The sequence below is a fragment of the Falco rusticolus genome, chromosome 1 (assembly GCF_015220075.1).
Source record: "Falco rusticolus isolate bFalRus1 chromosome 1, bFalRus1.pri, whole genome shotgun sequence".
NCBI lineage: Eukaryota > Metazoa > Chordata > Aves > Falconiformes > Falconidae > Falco > Falco rusticolus.
The window spans coordinates 94966680-94975528 of NC_051187.1; positions in this window are offsets into that span (position 1 = coordinate 94966680).

An 8849-nucleotide genomic window follows, 5' to 3' on the forward strand; every position below is an offset into this window, starting at 1 on the left:
ATCCCCTCCCATTCCTCCTGGTCCCCACTGTGCTGCAATCACATGGTTCAGACATTGTGCTCTTAGCGTTTCTCTTACCTACCTAGCCATCTGCTGATAAGTAAACCAAACACAACTCGCACACCGGCTGAAGTTGTTCCTTCATGCTGTTTCTTGAAAGGAATCTAGCAACCTGCTGGTAATCACTACCTGCACGGTCTTTCTCAGTATGCAGCCAAGCAGGACAAGGCAGAAATCCCTGGAGACACGCAGTCTTTTTTCAGTCCAGCCTTTAACTGGGCAGAGAGGTCACTACTGAGCAATCTCTAGTCCATGCAAAACGAGTATGTTATCTTGGCAATACTTCAAATGTCTGACTGACCTGAAGAGCGAAAGACTAGAGACAAGAGGTTAAGTAGTTTGGTGTGCTAAGCACATGGTGCAATAGCTCTTTTTCACCTTTCTTGAATTTCTGTCTCCCATACAGCTCTTGACAATAAATGTCAAATATTTTATTGTGGTAGATATTACTAGCAGAAGGCAAATGTATTTCCAGAGGATTTAATTTGTTGTCATGGGAGGCAATGCAAATCACTTGGGGTTAAACACAAAGAGACAAAAGAAAACTCTTGTTAAGGTGAATAGTCTCATTGCTTTACATTCAGTTTTAGAGGGTTCATGAATATCCTTGTTGTCCATAACCTTGCACATTATTGAAAAAGATCTTTCATTTGCTTCTACTCTTTGCAATTTCCTTCAATATTCTATTTCCTTGCATCTCCAGAAACTGAGCTGTTTTTCATGTGCTTGACAAACCATCAACATCTGCATGTGAAAGATTTCAGAGAGAAGAAACATTAAAAAAAAAAAAGAAGGTAGAAACCTTTCCTAATCATTTTTCCCTTGATTTTCATACACTTGTGTAATAGGATGTATCCAGTGGTGGATTTTCTGAAAATATATTTAAACTGAGCAAATTCATATTTGATTTGTTGACGCTAGAGAACAAACTCAGTGAAAGAAGTAGTCTGTCTTCCTGAGAAGCTGCCTCAGACTGAAGCTGTGTACTCCTCACAGGAGTTTATTTGTATCTTCATAGAGGAACCAGTTAGAAGACTGGTCTTCATTTGAGAACATGAAAGAAAAATACAGAACTATGCAGGTATGATACCTAATGGAGGTAGCACCCATAACTGGAAGCTCACCAGCCAGCACACCAAGGTGGCACATTCAAGTACCTACTCAAGGTGATGCTGCAAAAAAGAGGGGAGTGCTGAAAGGTGCTGTGAGCACCCAGGCACGCTTTCTGCTTTCCCACAGAAAAAGGTTTGTAACTCCATGCCACGCGTTAGTTTCTTGGGGGCAACAATTGCCATGTTTTACCAAAAAAGGGGATGCCCAAACCCCATCCTTACAAACTGGAGCAAACTTCCTCCAGTCTCTTTTGCTGAATTGCTCATGTAAATTAGGTGCTTCTGACTGAAATTTGCTTTGTACAAAACAAACTGCAGGAGCAGTTGCCATGCACCGTGCCCTCTCCAGGTGGGAGGAGCCGCTCCCTGAGGAGCTCCCATCCCATTTTCTGTTGCTCAGAGGGATTCAGATTCATTGCTTACAACACACTGTCTTTTGCCCAAAGACCCACACACCCTTGGATGCTGCCTGTGCCCAGCAATCACCTATCATTTCCAAGGAATGAAGAGGGTTGCTTATCTATCATTTCCAAGCGTAGGCTCTGGGGAGCACCAGGACTGGGATACCAGACCCTATCTCCCTGCAGGATAGGGGAGAGTTGAGCTTTCCTACCACCCAAGCTCTTACAATTAAAAAAGGGTCCAATAAGCATTCTCCTTAGCCCACCCACGGGGAGACCCTGGCAGCAACCTATTTCAGATCAGAGAGTTTGCAGAAGACTATTTTGCCATTGTTGTTATGACTCTAGATAGGTTTTCTGGTGTTTACCTCAATGTCACAGTATTCAGGGATAACTACAGACAGTTGATCTTCTTGGATTGAAAGGGAAGATCCCAAGCTAGCTGTCAGTGTAGACAAGCGAAGGTGAAGTACAGCAGGGAAGAAGCCCATGGATGAGCCTGAGATGTTTTTAGTGAAGACAAACTTAATGCCTTGGGCTGCAGTTGGGAGCAAGAGGAGTGACTCACACTCTTCCCTAAATGATACCACTGCGTGGGGCATGCATCAGGCATTAGCAAGCTCCCAGTTATTCCAGAAGTTAGTGTGCTGTGCCAACTCATTACTTCCTAAATAGCTTCACTGTCAGTGCTAAGTGGTGACTTAACTGACTGCTGACATTCACTACAAGGTCACTAAGCTAAGTCTATACTTAGGAACACTTTGGTGCTGCAAACGACACAGAAGTGATTTCATCTATACACATTTTGATGAGGATAAGAGGAACAGAGAATGGCTGGATTTTCTATGCAAGTGGTTATATGCAGTATGTTTCTTTGCCCTCCTTCCATAGGGAGGACTTAAATATGAGGGAAAGAAATTAACAAAAGGAAAAACTTTTTCATCGTGAGGGAGACAAAGCCCTGACACAGGTTGCCCAGAGAGGCTGGGGAGTCTCCATCCTTAGAGATCAAAAGCCTTCTGGACATGATCCTGAGTAACTGACTCTAGGTGATCCTGCTTGAGCAGCTGGGTTGGACCAGGTGACCTCTGGAGGTCCCCTCCCACCTCAGCTGTTCTGTGACTTTTTCTATTTTGGCTGAGGTCATGATCTAACAGCTTTCTGATACCTGAATGCCTTGCCTCTGCTGATCCTATCACAGGCATGACCAACATGGGCAAAGGTGGTAGAAAACACAATTAATATTCAACTCACTAAATAAAACCTGGAAGAGGAGTCTCAGGGAAGAAAACACCAAGGACAACACCAATAAGTAATTGAATAACCGCTGGAAAAGTGAACACTCCTGCATTATTTTCCTAAGGAATCTAGCATGCCTCCACTGATGACTGCAGCAGACATGCAGCATTCCTCACTATAAAGTGTTCTTCTTGACTTGCACAGCTTGCTACAGTCCACATACTGCAAATGGATTCTTCCATTCTGGTGCTCATGGAAAAGGACCTCCCCAAAAGGCCCAGTGCCTGTGGTAGATGACAAAGACATGCCTACAGCTCCACCTGGCAGCCTGGAGCTTTCAGCATCTTCAGGAACTCCCAGATTCTAAGAGTTAATTCTCAGCCCCCTACCCCTACAGCTGTCAGCACATCAGCAAGTAACCTATTCCCAAGTGCATTCCCCTCCTGCCCCTTGCTACTAAATCTCCAGGCATTTTAGAAATACTTCCTACAACCCCTGCATGCCAAGCAACATAGAGGCTACCAGTACCATGTTCAAAGTCCTGGTCACAAAATATCCCAGAGTGGAGCAGGACACCGAAGTTAATATCTTTTGTAAAAGAGGCTTTTTAGTTCATTACATTCATGGATAGGTAGTTTAGCATTTCTGTCTGCACCTGCTATGAGGAAGCTCTTCTCCTTACTGAGAAAAAGGGTCCTGGAGCTGCCTGATGCCAAGCTACAAGAACCTCTTTGCTCTCCTCTATCCACCAAACCAGAGGGCCAGGATTTGCACCAGTTAGCCCTCATTGATAGTCCCTCAAAAATATCAAAAGGAAAATTATCCTCAACTGCCCTGCACATGTTGACGTAAGTCTCCTGACAACAATAAAGATAAATATCTCAGCTGTCACTTAAGGGAAAATGGCATACAGTTCTTCAAGTCTGGCGAGTCAGACATCATAACCTCCCAGCGATTAGGACAGAGGCAAATAAATGGGGGGCAAAGGGGAAAGAAAAAAGCTGAAGGGAGATAAACTCTCTATTACCTTCCATGTTACCCCCAAACCTGTCTTGATCCATATCTGAGAAAAGCAAAGGAACCAATCGCTATTTGCTGCTAGCTGGGCAGCACAGGACTGGGAAGTGCATCTGCACACACGGAGACTCCATTTCAAGCCAAAGGTGGCGAGAAGACATTACAGTGCCAGTTCGCTTCCTATTTCATTTTACTCTCTTGGCTTAGGTCAGGTACATCCTTAACGCACGCTGGGGTAAACCACATGGGAGCTGTGGAGCTCTCACAGTGCTGGGGTGGGCTGGCTCAGGCACATCAGCTGCCTGCACCTCTGTACTTGCAGTGTCGCGTGGGGTGGGACTGGGATTCAGCATGGACATGAGCACAGCCCTCCCCACACAGTTGTCACCCATAATTCCCTTATCACATTTCAGCCCAAAAAGTAGTGATTTTTCCCCCCCCCCTTCCTACCTGCACCCATTTTCAGCCAGCAGCATACTCCAAGCTCATCCAGCCTGTGTTGTGATACGGAAGGAGAGCTGTGTGGGATTTTATAGGATGAGCTCCAAATACAAGGTTTCACTTTTTAAAAATAATAAAATCAGGTGGTAGCTATTCCTATGATAGAGGTAGATGCTATAAGTTGGTGGGGAGTAACTGCGGGACTCTGTAGTTACTCACTTCATTAAGTCTTAATTGTAACGATCTCAAGGTGCAACCCCAGCACTGTAATCAGATCCCGAGGTGACAGAGACACAGATAATGGTAATGAGCCTTCCTCAAAAATGAAAGGCCTGCAGTTTTCTCCCCAGATGCTAATGGTACAAAGCAGAGTCAGAAAACGCTGTCAGCAGGAACCAGGAGGAGTTGGGGATCCATCGAGACCCCTGGGCTACAGAGTTTGCAAACAAATAGTAGGCAGATGCCATTAACCAGAGTTGCAGATTTAACTTCTGTTTCCCCTTTCTATTTCTAGCTTGTTCTCAGAAGCTTCCCAAGTAAACCTGCACTATCCTGGCCTCACCGGTGCTTCACTTTCTGTAAAACTGGCAAAACCATTTACTATACCATTAAGACCAGAGAAGAAAGAACTGGAAGAGAGAAATTCATCAACATGCAGAGAGCAGTGCTGCTCCCTCCTTTCATGTGCCAGCCCAGGCTCCATCCCCACTGACCCCACCAGCAGCAGGTGGAGAGTATTTTCTTGACCCATCGGCCTTTCATTCATGGGAATAAAATGGAGAATTAATTGTCAGGACACACCTGCAGCTGGAGGATGAGTCAGCCCCAAAGGGCTGCTGAGTCAGAAGAACTGAAACAGCCATTGAACTTGGAAAATGAGCATTCTTGTACAATCCAGTGCTAATGTCCAAGCAGGAAATAGAAATGAACTTTGGAATAGAAGTCAACAATTGCAAATGAATAAAAATGGCAGCAATGCTACCAGAAGCCCTTCATTCTGGTGATGTCATGGTTCCCAAATGCCCTTCAGAAATGCAAATTGCCTACAATGTAATAAAAAGGGCATTTTCTAGAGTGTGCAGAGCTTGCATAGTTTAATTAAGCATAAACTAGGGTGACTCTGGAATGGAAAATGATGTGGATTGCGTTCTCTGAGTGACCTTGGAAAGCCACTTAGATACTTAACTCCACACAGCAATTAAGTAAACTCACACTTTACATACTGTCACTCCTATTCTTTTCCTTTATTTAGAAACTTATTTTTTTGGTTCTCCCCAATTCCCTGATCTCACATTGAATTATCTCTGTGCTTAGAAAATGCGATTTGTTTCCCTCGAGGTGACTAAAGCATTTGTCTACAGCCTCATCATCTCTAGTTTTCTAATCTCTACTTCAATGTTACTTTTATTAAACTTCTGTCACCTGCTTCCCTTGGTTTCTGCTAAACTTCATCCAGACCACCTCACTGACATGACAAAACTGGAATGATATAGCAAAACTGGAACAAAGAGATGCCTATGGAAATTTCTCATCCAATCTTCCCAAGACCAACGTAGTGGCCTCCTGTGACAAAGTGACTACAAAATGGGCAAGAGCAGCAATGGGTGTCACTTATCTGGACTTCTGTAAGGCCTTTGACACGGTCCCTCACAACATCCTTTTGTCTAAATTGAAGAGAGATTGATTTGATGGATGGACTGCCTATTGGATAAGGAATTGGTTGGATGGTTACATCCAGAGGGTAATGATCAACAGCTCAATGACTTGATGAAGATCAGTGGCAACTGGTGTCCCTCAGGGGTCTGTATTGAGACCAGTACTGTTTAATACCTTCAACAATGACATACAGTGAGATCAAGCGCATCCCCAGCAAGTTTGTAGATGACACCAAGCTGTGTGGTGTGGCTGACATGCCTGAGGGATAGGATGCCATCCAGAAGGACCTGGACAAGCTCAATAAGTGGGCCCATGTGAACCTCAGGAGGTTCAACAAGGCCAAGTGCAAGGTCCTGCACCTGTGTCAGGACAACCCCTGGTATCAATACAGGCTGGGGGATGAAGGGATTGAGAGCAGCCTTGAGGGGAAGTACTTGGGGGTACTGGTGGATGAAAAGCAGAACGTGAGCTGGCAATGTGTGCTTGCAGCCCCAAAAGTCAGTGATATCCTGGCTATGATATCTAGCTCAAACATGAGCTTCAAATTCACACCATTTCTCCACCTACCCTCCCACAGTTTCTCTATCCTTGCTAGATGAATGGTTTTTTCCACCTGTTAGCCACCTTCTTCAAATCTTCCACTGAAATTTTCTGTTTCTCCTTGAAAGTCACAGCAAGATACCAAGAGAAAAGCATTCCCAAAGAGCAATGCAGGGATGGTCACTCCTCTGCAGATTGCAAGGGGAATGCAGAGCAGGGTCTTTTTGAAAAGTCAAGCTGAAGGCAAAGGTGTAAGGAACAGCTGCAAGAGTCCCACTCACCCTCCCTAAGCCCCATTCACTCCTGGCCTACAGACCTGAGCTGCTACCACTACTCCCTCTTTGCAGCAATGCTCACAGCCAGGAATTACTGGGACTTTTTTTTCACACCCCAACCCAGAAGAAATGGAGCCAAGCTGCTAACACTGGGGTTTTTTTCCCCAGTATCTGGAAACTAGCCCCTTAAGCCCTTTTGCATTCCCCATACAGTCCAGCCTTCTTTTTGAGAAACTCTAAGTTAAATGATCTAACAGGCTTCAAAATCTGATAAAATCAGCTGGTCACCTGGTATGAGATCCTCCACAAAAAAAAAAGACACCGATACTGTGAAAGCATTTAAAATGAAGGCTACAAAGACATAATCTGTCACAGCACAAACAAACTAGCCAGCTGCAACAAGGCTTTTACCATCCCGTACCAGGGTAACTTCAGTAAGTAGTTCCCATGTCTTGCCCCAGCACAGCCACCATCCCCCCACAAGGTTTCAAAAGTTCATCTACTGTCCGTGCTGTTTCTTCATCCTCTTCAGGCCAGTCCACCCTGCTTCTTGCCTCTGCTGCATCTGGACTCTCTCTTCATCCAGGGCTCCTCTTCCAGGCAGCCTCTCCTCATCCAGGGCCCCTGCTTCTCCCAGGGCCTCTCCTACACCCAGGGCACTCACTCTCCTCCCTCTGCTTCTTCTGGGTCTCTCTTCATCCAGAGCTCCTCTTCCATACACCTCAGAGCTATTTAACTACTTAGCAGGAGCCAGCCACAGCTGCACCTTATCCACGTCAGCCAACCCACCGCCCCTGAAGCCAGCCCACAGCTGTATATTCAATGTTAATTAACCCAGCTTCATGCCTCTAATTCCTCTGCAATAATCCACCTGCCAGTACCACTCAGCCCATAAGCCGTTGCCATTCTAGCCACAGAGCTGCATGATGGTTTGCAGAGGTGTTTTGCAACACCTTGCATGGGAGGAAAGTTGCTGGAAGATTAGGTCCATGGAAGATTCTCCACGTTTGCACTAGGCAAATTCTGTTATTTTTGGGTCTGAGTGGATGGTTTGGAGCCATACGCGTACATTGTGGGTAGCTGCATACATTGCATGTTGGACATAGTTCCTTACAAAGCCACGCACAGCAAAATCAATCTGAACCTAACATCACGGCTCTGGGTGAGGAAAATATTGAAGGGAAGCATCAGGAGTTGCACAGTGCCCACCCTGGAATAATTCACAGAGAGGTGTGATGCACTTTGACAGGGAGGCAAGGGGTAGATACATTTTTTTACAGTCTGCGGGTGGGGTCGAAAGAGGTGATATGGGTCTTCGTAGAATGGTTTGGGTTGGAAGGGGCCTTTAAAGGTCATCTGGTCCAACTCCCCCCTGCCATAAGCAGGGACATCTTCAACTAGATCTGGTTGCTCAGAGCCCCGTCCAGCCTGGCCTTGAACGTTCCCAGGGATGGGGCATCTACCACCTCTCTGGGCAACCTGTTCCAGTGTTTCACCACCCTCATTGTAAAAACTTTCTTCCTTGCATCTAGTCTGTATCTTCCCTCTTTTAGCTTAAAACCATTACCCCTTGTCCTATCGCAACCGGCGCTACTATGTCCCCATCTTTCTGACAAGCCTTCTTGAGTATTTAAATGCTGCAATAAGGTCTCCCTGGACCCTTCTCTTCTCCAGGCTGAACAGCCCTAAGTCTCTCAGCTTTTCCTCACAGGAGAGGTGCTCCAGCCCTCTGATCATTTCTGTGGCCCTCTGGGGACCCGCCCCAACAAGTCCATGTCTTTCCTGTGCTGAGGGCTCAAGCTGAATGCAGCCACGATACCACGCCACAAGGGCTGCCGACTCATAAAAAGGTGGAATACCCAAAAGGAAAGCAATGGTCCCAGACCAACTGCACCCCGTTATGGTACAGCAGACATCTCTTTGATTGCACGAGCCTGTAATTAGTTACAGAGAATCGCACTGTTTCTGAAGAAAGAAAACAAGAGGAATTATCCCCAGCATTAGTGACTGGCAGGATCAGTGGATAATGCTCAAGGATTTCTTTAAGTAAAATGTATTCACTGTTGATAGATTTATATTTATTTTTGCAATCTCAGAGTAAATGCCAA